The 16,323-nt window shown below is 55.2% G+C and overlaps 1 long non-coding RNA gene across 3 annotated transcripts; it reads left to right on the plus strand.

Moving 5' to 3' along the window:
- The first annotated feature begins 1,496 nt into the window (after positions 1-1,496).
- LOC112547133 (uncharacterized) lies at positions 1,497-11,233 on the plus strand. Of its 3 annotated transcripts, XR_012896766.1 has the most exons (5): positions 1,601-1,975; positions 4,722-4,864; positions 5,291-5,423; positions 5,556-5,695; positions 10,430-11,233. It is a non-coding gene; the product is annotated as an uncharacterized LOC112547133 (long non-coding RNA). The 3 variants fall into 3 exon arrangements; XR_012896765.1 differs by lacking the exons at positions 1,601-1,975; positions 5,556-5,695 and adding an exon at positions 1,497-1,573 and having other exon boundaries at positions 10,430-11,231; XR_012896764.1 differs by lacking the exon at positions 5,556-5,695 and having other exon boundaries at positions 1,611-1,975; positions 10,430-11,231.
- The last annotated feature ends 5,090 nt before the right edge of the window (positions 11,234-16,323 follow it).

Below are 16,323 nucleotides of genomic sequence, written 5' to 3' on the forward strand. Positions count from 1 at the left end.
CTGTGTAGCCAGCCCGTGGCCCTTTAAGGGCTCCGTGGCCGGGAGGGGGGCAATAGAGTTTCCCTGGTGTTGGCCAGAGTGGCCACCAGGGAAACCTGGGAAGCCTTAGCCTCCCACTAGTTCGAATTAAGGGGCTACACACCCCTTAATTCAAACTAGCTAGTTCGAACTAGGCTTAATCCTCATAAAATGAGGTTTTCCTAGTTCGAACTAAGCGCTCCGCTAGTTTGATTCAAATTTGAACTAGCGGAGCGCTAGTGTAGTGGCTATGAATGTTAGTTCAAACTAACGTCCGTTAGTTCGAACTAACATTGTAGTGTAGACATACCCCTAGTGCCTACCTGGAAATGTTTTTCAAGAAGGGGGCTGAATGAAACTATACAAAGGAGGGACAAATACCCCAAGACACCCCCTCCCGTTGCATTTCACTGCACCTGAAGAGACAAAGGACGCAGGTGCTGGACTCTGGAGGGAAGCTAACCAGAGAGTTTGGTCAGTAATTGGTTGGAGCATGTGGTGGGAAGCTGCGCTTGCATCTAATAAAGTTAATCACATTAGACTTTAGTACTGTAAATGTTTTACCTTGCTTTTCTTGAAATCATTTCTGACTTTTATGGCTCATTACTTGTATTCACTTAAAATCTCTCTGTCATTAATCTGCTTGTTTTACTGTTTGATCTACTCCAATGTGTCTGATCCCTGTTTGAGTTAACACACTGGCATATCATTCCCTTACGGGCATCGCACACTGGAAATATTTGCATTGTCCAGGAAAGGGCCAGTCAGGTCAGTGCCTCCATTCCTGGGGCAACATCTGAGCGTGGGGGGTGTTGGGTCCCCCTGCTGTCTAACCAAGGCTGGGGAGAGCAGGTAACCCCTGCGTGGCTGGCAGGCTGCGTTCACAGGCACTCAGGGTATGACCTGCCTGTTGGTGAGTAGCCCAGGCGATTTAAAGCACCCCTGGGTGCAAGGTGGGAGTGACAGCCCCACTGGTGTATGTCACAGAACTACAACCACCCTATCCATAGGCCCCCTGCTTTTGGGGGCCCATGGTGACCACCCCAAGCATCCAATGGATGGGACCCCAGCACAGAATGGCCCTGCACAGAAACTAAGGCCTGGTCTACACCATGTAGCTCTGCTGCCAGCCCCCCAGCACAGTGATGGCTTCTGTGTCCCTTGGGGGACTGTTCCTACGGTGTCAGTCGGGGCAGGCCGTCTCTGCGCTGGGGGCCATGCTGGGACAGTCCCCACAGCACCTGGGCATTGGAATGGTCATTGCAGTCCCTGCTCCAGGGCCCTGCTGGATTCACGGTGCAGAGCTGGCACCCTGCTCCCTGGACACGTGGGCAGGTTGGACGTGGGGCCCGCGCAGGCTCGCCACCGACGCCAAAGTTCCGTTTTCATCGACTGACGGCGCCATGGCAACGCGGGGCACCTGAGTGCTTTACAGACGATGCTCCTGGGAGCGCCTCCCGTCGGCATAGTTACCACCCCCCCCCCCCCCCCCGGGAAGCATCTCTGTGGGAGAGTCGCCCCCTGCTGGCCTGGGGCTGTCCATGTGCCCGGTCAGGTCAGTGTAGGCCAGTGGTCACCAACCCGTCTATTGAGATCTCTTGGCAGATCTTGGCGCCTCTGGCAGGTGATCCTGACTGGTTTGGCCAAGAGGCTACCATGTGCCGGCACTTCGACTGCCTCTCCCCCCACTGCTGCTCATCTCCTGCTCTTTGCCTTGGAGCTACCCCTCCCCCTGGGGACACTCCTACTTCCTGTGCAGGGCAGGGGAGGGAGAGGAGGGTGCTGATGTCAAGGTGCCCTGCCCCCTCCCACTCTGTATCCCGTCGCTACAAAGCACAGAGGGGGCACAACAGGCCTTGGGATGGAGTTTGCTGGCTGCTTTTGGGAGCGGTGCAGGGCCAGGGCAGGGGTGAGCCTGCCTTAGCCCCACTGCACCACCAAACAGGAGCCGCCTGAGGTAAGCAGGGCCCTGCTGGAGCCCACATCCCTAACTCTTACCCCAGTCATGAACCCCCTCCAGCCTGCCCTAGCCCTGAGCACCCCTGCATCCAAACGCTGTCCCAGAGCCGGCACCTAGAACCCCATCTACATCCCAACCGCCTGCCCCAGGGGAGGGCCGTTTGGTGCATGTGGAGTAAGGCAGCCCCTCAGCGTGCCAAATAGATCAGGGCCCATAAATCCGCTAGGCAGAGGGGTGGTCAGAAAAAATTGTCAGTACCCTAACCCGTCCCTCTCTCCCTCCTCCCCCCGCCAGCAAATCAGCAGATCCAGAAAATAAAATAGCCAGTCTCCAGCAGAGAATAAATGACTAGCCAATAAGAGGAGAGAAAAAATAGCCAGGCAGTCATCAGTACAGCTAAAGCAGCCAGCCAATCAGGGTGAGCATTGGCACCCAGGAGCTTGTTGTACAAGCCCAGAGCATGTTAAGGTGCCTACAGGGCTAAGTGGATCTGAGAAGGAGCTCTGCAGAGAGACCAAGGTCCAGAGCCTTGGGGACTTACCCAAGGTCATAGAGGAAGTCAGTAGCAGAGCTGAACCCAGCCTTCCTAAATCTCAGATGGCTGCCATAACCAATGCACCACCCTGCCTTTTTCATTGAGGCTCAGAAAATAAAAACAGCAAATAAAGAAATACAAAGTCTCTGGGCTGGAGTGAAAGCAGCCGGTGTTACTCGCCCAGCTGGCAGCATCCTCCCTGCCAGCCCACCCCATACAGTCACATGGCCATGCACTGGGAGCTGGGAATTTCTGTTGCATTCCCATTGCCAGCTGCAGGGCCGACACTGGCTGACGCAGGGCAGCTGGGGGCTGCAGCAAGACAAGAAGAGGCCAAGTGCAGACACATTTTCACCTCCGAATGGCAGGCATTGGTTTACATAGCAAGCCTCCCCCTCTCCCCTGGCTTTCCCTTTGTCTCCTACACTCCCGGTCCTGGATTCTTCAGCTCTGCAGGGCTGACTGGGTTTTACAGCAGGAGAGGAGGTGGTTGCGGCAATGGGTGGTCCAATTCTGCGCCATGGTGCTGAGCACTGCAGGCACCACAGGGACTTGCCCTGGATGCTCACACTGCACCAGCAGGGTAGAAAACAAAGCGCCTATCAGGATCCAGGGACTGGGCATGAGCTGGGATGGGACAGTCTGATGAGTAACAAGAGACGGTTTGTCAGGGCCAGTTCCGGCTCCTTGTGCGAGTGACGGCCTCCGGGCCCCGTGCAAACGCTGGCACCCACGGTGAGTCACCATGCCCACCAAAGGAGGGGCGCATTGCCTCTCCCGCTCCCTGCCTTGCACAAGGGTGACCAGCCTCCACGGAGCTGCTCTGTATGTACCGGCTGCTCCGGGGGAGCCTGCAGCACTAACCCCTGAGCCGTGTGCGGAATCAGGCCTGCTTGCTGGGATCATGCGGCACACGGGGATGGTGCAGACTCCCAGCTTTCATTACAAAGGAAGCAAAAAAAACAAAAAAAAGGAGAAGAAACGCTCTAACCCCCGCAGTGGTGTTGAAAATCTTCCAGCCCTTCCCTCAGCAGCTGGATAACAACATGCAATCACGGCCGATTAAGCCGGCAGCCAACGCAGAGATTGACAGAGTGGGAGAGGATGAGGAGGACAGGGCCGTCTCCCGGCATGCTCTGGAGCGCTTGAGCAGCTAGGACCTTTCCAACAGAACGCACATTAGTACAGGCAGGGCAAGGCCCCATCTGGCTCCACGGAGCACAGGCCTTGCCTCCCCACGCGGCCTGTGTCTGGGAGCAGGATTCAGGGCCAAGCAGTGGAACAGGAGCTCCCGGTGTGGTGCTGTGGTACAAGAGGCTAGCGCAGATCTCGGCAGTTATGCAGGTTGCACCTCTCAGGTCCCGCACTCTCTGGACCTGACCTGTCCCAAACAAGAGAATTTGCTGAAACAGTGGAGGTCCCCTGCCACCAGCCCCTCAGCCCACTGCCCTACTGCTCTAGGTGACACCCAGGCTGCTGGCTTTCCCCTTTGTGAGGGTCTAAAATCTCTGCTCAGGCCAGGTTGTTTCTCGTGTTTTTTTGGGACGGGTCCCTGCCTAGAGACCTTCTTGTGATGGTAGAAAGGAGTCTGTCAAGGGGAAAGGCCAGCAGTGAGACAGCAGATTGTGTGGTCCAGGGGCAGCCCTGCTCTCCTGGGTGCTGTGAGCCCAGCTGCACTTTCCTAGGGGACCACAGCTGTCCTAGAGGTTAGTGAAGGGGGAGGCCGTTCAGGCCTCACAGAATTACTGCTGTCGGTGTAGCTGCCAGGGATCTGTGGAGCTTAGTACAGAAGCCTCTACAGCTTGAGCTATAAAGCCAGCTGGCTCTCAGCTTTGGCTGTAGAGCTCCCTTGTTCTTATCTCTCGCTGTAAGCGGTCTAAGTGCCACTGCAAGGGACAGTGAACCACACTAGGGGTGCGAGTTACACAGGCTTGCTGCAGAGCGACAGGTGTCACTGCATTGGTTAAACGCCTGTCATGTTTCATGATCTCAGTCACAGATCTTAGACCCCTGTCCCTGCTCGGCTTCGGAGCCTGTTACTAAATCCCGTTCCCAGGCAGGTACCTACAGACTGTGACCAAGTTACCCCGGAGCCTTCTTTTTGTTAAACTAAACAGATTGAGCTCATTGAGGAAGGTTTCCTGGCCCTTTTGTCATCTTCGTGGCTCTTCTTTGAATCCTCCAACTGATCGATGTCCCTCGTGACAGGAGTCCGGCAGCCACCCCAGGAGGGCCGAAGACAGAGGTGAAATAGACGTGTGATTCCCCTGCTTCCTGGATCCCAGAACGGCATCGCGGCATCGCCCTGGGAGCTCACGTTTCGCTGATTATCCCGTACTCCCCAGGCTAGTGTAAGTGTGCAGCCCTGGGCGTGTAGCAGTGCACTGATCTGAGCCACAAACCCTCTTCCTGCAGCTTCTCCGCCTGCGAGCTGGGGGCGGGAATCCAACCTCCCTGGTAAGGCTCAGGCGAGGGGGGGCTGGAAAGCAGGAGCAGGGATAGTTAGTATTCGTTGTGTGAAGACACCGCCGGGCCGGCACAAAGGCCGTATGCACCACAGGCTGTTATTCTCATTGGCAGCTGCCTTCTGATGCCAACAACTCGCCTACGGCTAACATTTCCGAGGTAATGAGTGCCTGGGGGATACTGGGCCGAATTTCCAGGGCAGGTGCTCAGCTCCTTCAAGGCATCTCAGGCTGGGCTCCCATAGCCTGAGCCCCGTCACTCCTCACTGCCTTCATCTGCAAATTTGACACTCTCTCTCCTGGCTTGAACAGAGACCTGAACTGGATGGGCCGTTATGAACCCAGATTTCCTTACACTCAACACCCAACCGACATCGAAAGCTAAGTATGGGACACTTCCAGCCCACTCAATTAGCCTCGTTAGCACCAGCACTACTATTGACAGGTACGGCCCCCCTTCTTTTTCTGTCATAAATTGTGAGCCCCCCCCCTTTACTCTCCACTCTGCTCTTCTGAGGAAGTGGGTTGTGGCCACGGAAGTTCAGGATACTGTCTATATTTTTTGTTGGTCTCTAAGGTGCGACAGGACATCTAATTGTTTTTAAGGACAGAACGTGGAAGAGAGAGCCGGGGAGATGGCCCCATGTTCCAGAACATGAGCCATGCACGGGCGCAGAACTCTGGATGGGCCCAGTGATGCTGGAGGGATGAGGAGATGTGGGCAGCATTTATTATTATTATTATTATTATTATTTTTCCTAGAGCTCTGTATTTTTCATGTGCTCAAGGAAGGAGCAATCAGGTGTCAGGTGTCTGTGCAACACACCTGTGTGTTCTGCGCTGCTCATGCAGCCTCAGGGCTGGTAGAGGGGAAGCAAAAGGCTTGTGCCGCTCCCCCCTCCATTGGGATTCTGGGAGAGGGGCTATTTGGGGGTCAGCGCAGGTCCTGCGGGCCTACTGCAGGTGGGCTGACGAGCTCCATTTCTGTGACAATCAGTGGCAGGAAATATGCCAGAGCGGGCTGGAGTCTGCTGAGACCCAGGGGAGCTTAGGGCACAGGGGTAGAACCCTGCACAGATACAAAATTTGTATTTTCATCTGTATGGGCAGGAATGAGCCAGGGCCATCTGCATCCCTATCTCTACAACCGCACATACAGAGTGGACATGGGGTCCTAGTGCCGGGATCTCCTCACAGCAATCTGGTGAGCCGCCAGCAGGGGGAGCTGTGACAGTAGCATTTCACACCTGCCTTGCACTAACTGAACCGTGCAAGGTCCCCACTCCTGGAATGCTACAAGCTCATTATTTGGTGGGGTGGGGAAAAATTCTGGGGGCTGTGGGTTGGCTGCCCGGGCACTAGTGAAGCAGGCCCTCACGCTGTGGGAAGACAAGCCCAGGGATGGCCCGAAGTCAGCGGAGTTAGCTCAGGCGTGAGTTTGGCCTGTAAAGGGAGCCAGCGTGTAAATGGCTTGGAGCCCTCAGAACTGTGCAAGGCAGGGCAGGGCACGGCTTGACGCAGGGAGGGAGGTCAGATTTGGAGCCTGCGCGATGTGACAGCAGGATGCTTATGGCCTCGGGGCTTCACAGGAGCAGCACAGGCTAAGTGTGAGCAACTCAACTCTCCGGAGCAGCCACCGAGACTCCCAGCCAAGGCATCAGGAGCACAGTGAGCTCTGCTCTGGGAGACCCTGCTCCCCTGCCAGGGCTTTAAAAGGCTGGAGCAAAGGTTAATGGATTTGCACAAAACAACATGCATCACCTGGGCTTTCTGACAGGTTCAGTTTTCCTTGACATGCCTCTGCCAAGACAGCGAGCAGCAGGGATCCGGGCAGGGCAGGCGCAGCATCTGTCAACACAGAGCCGGCAGGCAGCGGGCGCGAGGCACGGAGACATAGAAACAGGAGACGTGGCTCAGATTCTGGAGGGTGCAGAGCCTGGGATGGAGCGGCTGCGCGGTGTGACCTACCTGGGCAAACCCCTAGGGAAGGGCCGTATGAGGAAGCTTCTGAACAGCAAATTAAGGGAAAGCAGAGAGCCTCCCAGCAATGGCAGATGGGCAGGATCAGTGAGGGGAAAGCGACCTCTTGGGGGCGGAAAGTGCAGGGGAGAAGTGAGAGCTGCCAAAAGCCCAGCAGGGCTGGACCTTGCCAAGAAAATTAGCCAAATAAATACATAAAAACAAGGCAATACGTAGTGGGACCACGAAGCACGGTGAGTCAAGCAGAAAACAGCTTCATAGAACTAATTTGAGGGACTGGGACAATCTCCACCCAAGAAACAGGCACAAGCAATTGCAAGCCCAATAGCAAGGGTTTTGAACGATCGTGTGACGCGGGGGGTCATGGCTGGAGAATGGCTAACGTAGGACCTGTTTCTAGGAAAGAGGGGGGAAATGAGCTGGGAAACTCCAGGCCTGTTAGTTTGAGCTCTGTTGTATGCAAGGTCTTGAAACAAATGCTGAAAGAGAAAGTTCAGGGTATTGAAGTGAATTGGGTCGGGATAAAACACCACGTTTGATAAAAGGTAGCTCATGCCAGGCCAAGTGGATCAGTGTTTTCAAGAAGAGAACTCATTTTTTTAGACAACGGGTATGCAGTAGATCGAATCTACCTGGATTTCAGCAGGGCATTTGATGCTGTCCCACATGGAAAATTATTTGTTGAATCGTAGAAGATAGGGTTAAGAGGAGAACTGGTGGTGGATACGGAAGTGGTGAAAGGGTCCTACCTGTCAGGCTGGTAGGAGCTTATTTTAGTGAAATTCCTCCGGGATTGGTTTTGTGACTGATCTTCTTTAGCATTTGTATCTTGGCACCAAAAGTGGGTGTTGGCTAATAAAGTGTGTGATGGCCCAAAGGTGGGGGTATTGCCAGTACAAAGGACTGGAATACTGTACAATGTTAGGGTGGCCTTGAAAACTGAAATAATACAAATGGGAATGGGAATAGGGCAAAGAGTAAAGTCATACACTTAGGCTGTGTCTAGACTGGCCAGTTTTCCAGAAAATCAGCCGCTTTTCCAGAAAAACTTGCCAGCTGTCTACACTGGCCACTTGAATTTCTGCTAAAGCACTGACTTCCTACTGTAAGAAATGAGGGCTTCTTGCGGAAATACTATGCTGCTCCCGTTCAGGTAGAAGTCCTTTTGCGCAAATCATTTGCGCAAAAGGGCCAGTGTAGACAGCTGGCCCTTTTAACTTTTCCGTTAAAAGCGTTTCCGGAAAATCATGCCAATCTAGACGTAGCAGTAGGGACTAGCCACAAGAATGTTCCCTATAAGCTGGGGATGTATTAGAAATGACAGACAAGGAGAAAGACCTGGGCTGACCCCAGGGTGACTATGAGCTGCCATTGTGGTGACACCATGAAAAAGCCCAACATGGTCTTAGGCTGCGTCAGGCGAGGTGTTTCCATAGCGACAGGGAAATGTTGGTTCCAGTGTACACCTGGACACTGGGGAGACCCTCTGGCACTCTTGGCCAACTCTGATCTCTCATGTTTCAGAAAGAAGTGTTCAAAGTGGCACAGGTGCCGAGGTGAGGCACTAGGCTGATCAGAGGAATGGGAAAGCTACCTATGGAGAGGAGACTCGAAGAGCTCGCTTGTTTGGCCTCACCAGAGGAAGGCTGAGGGGAGATACAACTGCTCCTTCAAAAGTACATCCGAGGGACACGTACCAGGGAGGGAGAGGAGTTATTTACATGCCCATGTGAAAACAAGAACAAATGGCTATGAATGATCCAGCAACAAAGTTAGGTTTGAAAGGAGCCGAAAGTTTCAAGGCATCAGAGGAGTGACATTCGACCCATCAGAGACGTGACATTCGACCCGTCAGAAACGTGACATTCGACCCATCAGAGACGTGACATTCGACCCGTCAGAAACGTGACATTCGACCCATCAGAGACGTGACATTCGACCCGTCAGAGACGTGACATTCGACCCGTCAGAGGAGTGACAGTCGGGAACAGCCTCCCAAGGGGAGCCGTGGGGGCACAAGACCCAACTGGCTGCAAATCTGAGCTTGCCAAGTTTCTGGAGGGGGTGGGGTGGTGGCACTGCTGACACTGGCAGGCAGCAGGCTGTGACTGCAAGCAGCAAGTATGTCCGGTGGTGGAGATGGGACCCCAGAGCGGGAGGGCTCGGAGTTACACGGAGAATTTGTTCCCAGGTGTCTGGCTGTGGGGTCTTGCCCACATGCTCAGGGTCCAACTGATTGCTGCATCTGGGGTGGAGAAGGAATTTCCCCCCAAAGTCAGGCTGGCAGAGACACTGGGGGGGGTTTCACCTTCCTCTGTAGCAAGGGGCCAGGGGCCCTGGCAGGTTTCAGCTAGTGTAAATGGTGCAGTCTCTATAACGTCAAACCCTTAAATCCTGATTTGAGGATGACAGTGACTCAGACAGAGACTAGGGGTCTCTTACAGGGCAGAGGGTTGAGGTTCTGTAGCCTGCAATGTGCAGGGGGTCAGACCAGATGATCCCAATGGTCCCTTGTGACCTGTAGCCGGCTACACCGCTCACAGGCTCAGATATGGCAAAGCCAGCCTCGCTCTGGGCTGGGGACGGCACTGAACTCTAGAAAGCAGCTCGGTGCATTATTATTTATGGTGTGTGTTGTGGCAGTGTGAGCAGTCCCAGCCATCAGTGTTCCTCCTAATTGTCTCTATCTATGTCTGGGATAAATTTTGTTCTGTGCACTGAGGCATGTGTGGATGTGCACCACCAGTAGAAACACATGCTGCTGGCTGTGGGCACAGTGGGTGCTCTGCTAATCAGGTGGGCAGCATTTGAATCTCTCCTGGGTGGCCACCCAAGCGCTCAGCTTACAGGGAACAGCCATCCATGGCCCAGGGCCCACAATGCCAGGGGCCCTACAGGGTCAGAGTTAAGCAGTGGTCTGGTGACGTGGAGCAAGAGCTGTTATAACGTCTGCTAGGAGCTTGGTTGTCCTAGCAGAAATTCCCATCGCAGTTTTGACCATGCAAGGACTGCAGGGACAGGTTGTATGCTGCTCACATAGAACCAGCCCTGAATTGTAGCCACCTCTTGGGTGGAACTCGGTAGCTGTTTAACACAAGTTAAACAAAACAGCGATGAGCCCGGAGAAATGCTGAGAATGTAGCAGTGAGCCCAGGGCAGGATCTATAGAAGGATCCTGTTTGAACCACAGAGGGAGGCAGAAAGCACACGCCCAAATGTGGTGGCTCTGAGCCGATTCACACCGGGGAGAGCCACCTACTGAGTACAGTCTATTGACTATAGGTCTCCCATCTCCATAGAATCATAGAATCATGGAGCTGGAATAGACCTAAGGAGGTCATCAAGTCCAGCCCCCTGCCCATAACAGCCCATTTAGCTTGTGAGAGCTGCTAGGATTACTTCATGTGGTGGAATGTCCTTCACCACAGCTCAGAACTAAACGGAATGACAATTTTCTCTGCTTTCAAACAGAAAATCAATGCTGGTTTCCACGGCGGCTTCCCTCAGTGCTCTCAGCAAAAACATCAGGTGCACATTTCTACTTCAGCGGAGAACACGGGGCATCCACCCCAGGAAGAATCAACTCAGCATTAGAGCTGGCTGAAAAATCAAATCAAGTTTCCATGAGAGTTTTGCAAGCAGTTTTGTTGACTGAAGGCTTTTTTGGATTTTGTATGTTTTTCAGAATATTGTTTGAATCCAGACATTTTAAGGGAGGTTTCCAACCACGGTCACGTTCAAAATACTAAATTTCCAAATTCTGAAATAAAACATTTTTAATTTTGTAAAAATTCAACATTTAGACAAAATTGGCAGTGGGTGAAAAATGGCAAATAAAAAGCTGCACAATTAGGAAAAAAAGGGGAAAGTTTTGAAAGAAACATTTTAAATTCTTGGGAAAAATCACCTTTTTTGGCACAGTGGTCTTTTCTTAAAAAGCAGTAAAACAGCGTATTAAAAAAAAGAAAGAAAAAGCGTTGAACAGAAAAATGCCAGCCTCAAATTTAAAAAATAAAATCGGAATTCACTTTGGGCACATTCCAACCTCTGTAATGGTATTCTGCCAGCCTAACATTCCTTCAGCTAGTGTCCCTAACTTCTGCGTGTGGCCACGGAGTGAGGACACGCCCGTGCACAGCACAGTACTGACATTCAAACTGCAGGGGACTTGTGCTCCCCTAAGGCCAGGCCCTACAAAGGGCTCAGTAGGGACAGATGTCTCTCTCCTGCTCCCGCTCTGGGCTGGAACGGATCTGGCAGCACAAAGTCTCCCTCCTGCCTCCTCAGCCAGGAATTGCTTTCCCCTCTAATTGGAGCAGCAGGAACACGGCCCTTTGAAGTCAGAGATTCCCTTTTTAATGCAGTTTTGGTTAGTGGCATCTTGTGTTTGTGTAGAAGACGAGATAAGACAAAGCAGGCAGGTGGGGAGCAGAGTTCGGGGTGGAGACTGACAGCCACAAACAGCCGGGGAACGTTGCTTATTGCTGACGAGCAGAGGGGACTGGAGAGACTTGGTTGTAAAGCATGTTCGTTCATTCGTTCTTTTCTTCTTTTCCTCCTCGGCGAGGATTTCTTGTGCGTTCCCCTCTTCTCTGAAGCGAGGCCCAGGGCTGCTGAGCTGAACGGCGAGATGGGGAGGGGGAAACGGGCAGTGTGTGTGGCTTCGTTCTGCGACGCGGCCTCAGCTTTCATTCTGCTCACATCGTGCGCGCTCTGTGCCCGGCAGATTGGAATGGAGATGGCAGAGCACATCCACCGTGACCGGCTCGGAGAATGACTCACCGGGAGCTGGGGGCATGTTAGCTCGCCGCTTCAAAGTCAAAGTTCCAGTCCCTCCCCCGGCATCTTCTCTGGAGCAGAACCGTCCGGATTCTCTCTGTCACGTTGCTGAACAGGTGTCCGCTGGCCTGCCAGTACCAGCAGACAGCAACCTTTCCCCTCTGGGGCAGGGAGCTAATGTACGCGGCTGCTGGTTCCATGCCTGACTGCTCCACTTGGAGGCAGGGGGAGCAGGGTTCCGACAAACCTGAGGCTGGTACGAACCTCGGCAGCTGCCCCAAGCTGAGACAAGGAGCAGGGCAGTTTCAGCTCAGAGCGAGCCATCGGTGGGCCTGGGGGAGGGGGGGACTGGACTGGAGAGAGCCCCTGGCTAGACACAGGAGGGTTCCTTTCCATCGTCTGCTCAGCATCAGCATCAGCCACTGCTGGAGGCTGGCTGTGGGCTAGAGAGATGGGAGGTCTGCTCCGAGGTGGCTGGAAGCAAGGCAGCTTCATGGGCTGACCCAGCACTGCTGGGGCACCCGGGCAGACAGTGCTTTAGCGCCTCAGGAGCTCTGTTTGGAGCAGAGGCTGGAGCCGAGGTGCAGCAGCAGCTGTCACAGAACCGTGGCCTGCGCGAGGCCGCGATACAGCGAGACCCCCGGCACAGGGGTGCCACTAAGCCCGTGTGTCGCCGGGGGCTAAGTGCCAGGCCCGCTTGGCTGAACCGGGACCCCTGCTCCCAGACCACCTGTCCCTTCCTGACACGCGGTCCGAGGCGGTGGCTGCCGGTGCAGCATGCCCCTGGCTGCGGAGTGGCCGATGGCATCGCCGCCCACGGAAGCCACGGCAGAGAGGGCGCGCCCACAGCCAGCTCGCACTGTTAGACAAGGCCAGGAGGTCTCCCTGGCACGGCATGAGCGCTGCCGCTGGGCCACTCCCCCGCGGGACAGAGAGGCCCCTCTGGAGCCTAGCGCGGTGGCTCCAGCGGCTCTTCACGCAGGAGGAACAGCCAGGGGGCTGTGCTTCTGGGCAGGGACTTAGGGAATCAGGGCTCCTTCCTGGCTCGGCTACAGACCTCATGTGACCCGAGGGCCAGAGCCATCCCGTCTCCCTGGGCCTCTTTCCCCATCTGCCTAGCAACCCTTCCCAGGTCAGACTGGCCCCTCGGCTCTTTGGGGCAGGTAAGGAACACGGGGGCTCTGTGCTCTGTGGTGGCCTCTAAGTGCTGCTTGAATGCAATGAGTCTATAGTGACACTTTTCACCTCTTCTCTGATCTGTGAGCGACCTCGGAGTGCCTGGGGTTTAGTCTTGCTGTGTTGTTTGCCAAGTCGTGTCCCTGCCTCTCCCTCGCCTGGCCCCCACCCCTCTCTCCTTCTCGCCAACCCCTGGCTCCCCTCTCTCTCCCTGGACCCCCGCCCATGGTGTCTCCCTAATCCAGTCCCCACCCCCGCTCTCCCTTGCCCGGCCCCCACCCCTCTCTCCTTCTCGCCAACCCCTGGCCCCCCTCTCTCTCCCTGGACCCCCGCCCGTGGTGTCTCCCTAATCCAGCCCCCACCCCCACTCTCCCTTGCCCGGCCCCCACCCCTCTCTCCTTCTCGCCAACCCCTGGCCCCCCTCTCTCTCCCTGGACCCCCGTCCGTTGTGTCTCCCTAATCCAGCCCCCTCCTCGCCTGGCCCCCACCCCCTCTCTCCCTCATTGGACCCCCACCTGCCTCTCTTCCTCCCTCGACCCCTCCCTCACCCAGCCCCTGCCCCCCCCCTTCCCGGAACCCCGCCCGTGTCTCCCTAATCCAGCCCCCACCCCTGCCTCCCTCGCCAGACCCCCATCCCCCTCTCTTCCTCAACCGACCCCTGCCTGTGTCTCTCCCTCACCCAGCCCCTGCCCTCCTCTCTCCCTCACTGGGCCTGCACCTGCATCTCCTCCTCGCCGGGCCCCTGCCCGCCTCTCTCTAGGTCGGCCATCACCGCCCTGCAGTAGGGTTTGTCCCAGCAGCCCGGGGCTGGGTGAATGCAGCCAGAAACGCCCCAGCCAGAAACGGCTGGTCCCGGCAGGGCAGAGCCCAGGCAAAGCAGCAGGGGGCAGTGAGGGAAGGAGCAGGCCTTGGGGCTGACCAGTGGAACTTAGGGGGCTCCAGCCACCCATCTGGCACCATCCAGCTCCCTGGCTGGAGTCAGCCGGGGGAGCCCGTCACAGAATGTTTGTTTTACATCTGCTGGAGCTGGACTGGGGCTGCACAGACACATGGGGCTGGCCAAAGCTCCCTCCCCCCTTGGCTGAAAGGATGAGCCCCTAGTGGGAGGCAGCCGGTGCCCTCGGGCACCCACAGACTGGGCTGAGGCCCAGAGCCAGTGACGAGCTTGGCCAAGGCCACGCGCAGACCCAGCATTGAACCCAGACGTCCTGAGCCCCACGCCCAGGCCGTAGCCACGCTACCGAAGGCTGGAACGGCAGGCGCTGTGTCAGGGAGCTGCCGGGGAGGTGACTGTCTGCTCTGAGCTAGGCAGGGCTCTGGGCAGACACAAGGGGCCATCTCCTTGGCCGGGGCAGGGGCTGAGGCTCAGACGCACCACTCTGGAGCCGTGGGGGACCTGCCGGGCCATGGCGTCAGTCAGTGCAGCTTCAGGGCTGCCTGGGGCCCTGGGAAGCAGATCACAGCAGTGGTGCCCTGCAGCCATGCCCGCTGCCTGCCCTGCCTGCCCCGGATGGCAAGGGCTGGGAACGGGGCTGGTGCACAGGCTGGGGGGACCCCTGTACAGCAGGGATTCTGACCAGTTCCACCTGTTTAAGCTGCTGGAGCAGCACCAGGTTCCAGATCCTGATGGCCAGGATTTTTCATCCCCTCCTTTTCAGAGCCAGATGCCTGGCAAGGGGCTCAGCCCAGAGCCCTGGCTGCTGGCTATTGCAGCTGTAACACCCAGGGGCCCGGCGTGCTATTGGGGAGCGAGACACAGCGTGGGGTGGGGAGTGGATCACCCTGCTCAGAGCCTGATGGGGATGCAATTTGCACTCTCAGGGAGGACAACAGAGCCTGCGTGCAGCCCTGACACTAGTGCAAGCACACAAGGGGCAGAGCAGAGTGATTCTCCCGGTGCCCAGGGCACGCACACCAGGACCCACTGGGACCTTCTAGCCACTGCACAAGTAGCAGCCTCGTGCTGCCTCTCTCCCCTCCAGGGCGCACTACTGTGCATTCTGCCCAGCCCGTCACTGGCTCGTGCCACAATGAAAGGTGAGCAGCTCGTTACTGGCCTCGCCGGATGCCCGCTTCTATTTTCGAGCTCATCAATCATGCTATTAAATAATAATGAGCTTGCCAGTGCTCCCCGCTGCGGGAGCGGCTTTGTCTGGCAGCACGTTCATTACCCACATTAGCTCCTGCTCCTCCTGCATGCAGCCCACTCTGCCAGTGCGGCCCGTCGGATGGGCCGGCAGTGGGCCTGCCCTGACATGAGCAGTGACTGGCTCAGCATGGCTGCTTGGCACTGCAGGGTGCAGAGGCCCTACATGCAAGTAAGAAGCAAAAAATCCAGTGTCTGGGACCTGAACCCCAAGGTACAGGGTAGGACTTGAACCCCAGGGGAACTGAAGGCACCATGTCCCATAACACTCACGAGAAGCAGCTGGCAGTGCACAGCAACTCCGTCCCGAGGCAGGGAAAAGGACGAGAATGCAACATACGCCATCAGCCAGTTTCCTTATGGTCAACAGGGAGCTGTGACAGGTACCATCCAACTGGTAGGATCCAGCCTCACACTGGACATCCCCAGCGGGAGGACGCTAAGAGCTTTGGGGGAGTTTTCTCCCCTACCCCCACTCAGATCGTCTACCCCAGGTGTAGCCATGGGGGGTGGGGATTTGACTTTGGGGTCACTCCATTGTGTCAAAGCCAAGTCCACGAGCTAACAGCCCCGATCTCATAATTCTGTTATGGGTTAAGAGGGAAGGGCTTCTGATGGATTGGTAACTGGTTAAAAGACAGAAAACAAAGGGTAGGAATAAATGGTCAGTTTTCAGAATGGAGAGGGATGTCCTCCAGAGATCTGTACTGGGATCAGCCCTGTTCAATGAAGGATCTAGTGAAAGGGGAAAACGGAGGTGGCAAAATTTGCAGAGGACACAAAACTCCTCAAGATAGTTAAGTCCAAAGAAGACTGCAAAGAGCTTCAAAAGCATCTCACAAAACTAGGTGACTGGATAACAAACCAGCAGTTGAAGTTCAGTATTGATAAATGTGAAGTAATGCACATTGGAAAACATAATTCCACATACATGTATAAAATTATGGGGATTAAATTAGCTGTTACCACTCCAGAGAGAGATCTCGGAGTCATTGTTGATAGTTCTCTGAAAACATCCACTCAATGGGCAACAAACAAAAGGAAGTGTTTCTTCACACAACACACAGTCAATCTGTGGAACTCCTTGCCAGAGGATGTTGTGAAGTTCAAGACCATAACAGAGTTCAAGAAAGCACTAGATAAATTCATGGAGTGCATCTACACAGCAGGGCTTAACTTGAAATAATCGACACAAATTGAGTTATGTCAATTGCATAGCTTATTTTGTAATGGCTTATTTTGATTTTTGGTGCTCACTTTGAAG

The sequence above is a fragment of the Pelodiscus sinensis genome, chromosome 19 (assembly GCF_049634645.1).
Source record: "Pelodiscus sinensis isolate JC-2024 chromosome 19, ASM4963464v1, whole genome shotgun sequence".
NCBI classification, from domain to species: Eukaryota; Metazoa; Chordata; order Testudines; family Trionychidae; genus Pelodiscus; species Pelodiscus sinensis.